The sequence below is a fragment of the Dendrobium catenatum genome, unplaced genomic scaffold (genome assembly GCF_001605985.2).
Source record: "Dendrobium catenatum unplaced genomic scaffold, ASM160598v2 original_scaffold_41166, whole genome shotgun sequence".
NCBI lineage: Eukaryota > Viridiplantae > Streptophyta > Magnoliopsida > Asparagales > Orchidaceae > Dendrobium > Dendrobium catenatum.
Window position 1 is genome coordinate 1 of NW_021359624.1, and position 600 is coordinate 600.

The 600-nt window shown below is 38.8% G+C and overlaps 1 long non-coding RNA gene across 1 annotated transcript; it reads right to left on the minus strand.

Moving 5' to 3' along the window:
* Positions 1-350: 350 nt before the first annotated feature.
* On the minus strand, positions 351-600 carry LOC114578465. Its single transcript, XR_003699485.1, has 2 exons — positions 533-600; positions 351-394 (listed from the first exon to the last, which is right to left on the minus strand). It is a non-coding gene; the product is annotated as an uncharacterized LOC114578465 (long non-coding RNA).

The following is a 600-nucleotide window of genomic DNA, read 5'->3' on the forward strand; positions in this document are numbered from 1 at the left end:
AAACTCAATTTTGAGCGAGAAATGATCACACTACAAGCAAATTCGCTTAAACGCTGTCTCTGCATGCCACTGCCACCAACCTCCTACGCCTTCATTTGCCTCCAGCCAACACCACATGCTAACCACCACCATCGACTGGCACCGCTTGCCATTGCCATCAGTCATTAGTCGTTACAGCCACCGACCACCACCTACGACCGCCATTGTCGACCACTATAACTGTCACCTACCATCACCGCCAACCGTTGCCACTTGCCGCCACCATCTTTAAATTTTATAATACATTTATTTTTTTTCTAGTCAAATTAAAAAATATTCACTTACATTTATTTTAAACTAAATTAAATAAATTGAAACAAAATACACAACCTCTTTTTTTACCCAATCAAGTAACCTCTTAAACACAACTCTCCTTGGCCTATTGGTTGAGAGCTTAGGCTTCCAACTAAGAGGTTCAGGGTTCAAGTTTATGTGTATGCCTTATGTGTGTGAATTTGACTTAAATGACCTAAATGTCCCAAAAAAAAGTAACCTCTTAAGTTACATACTTAATTTGAAACAGAATTTTACATCAGCTTTTACGAAAGGAGTATAATTCAG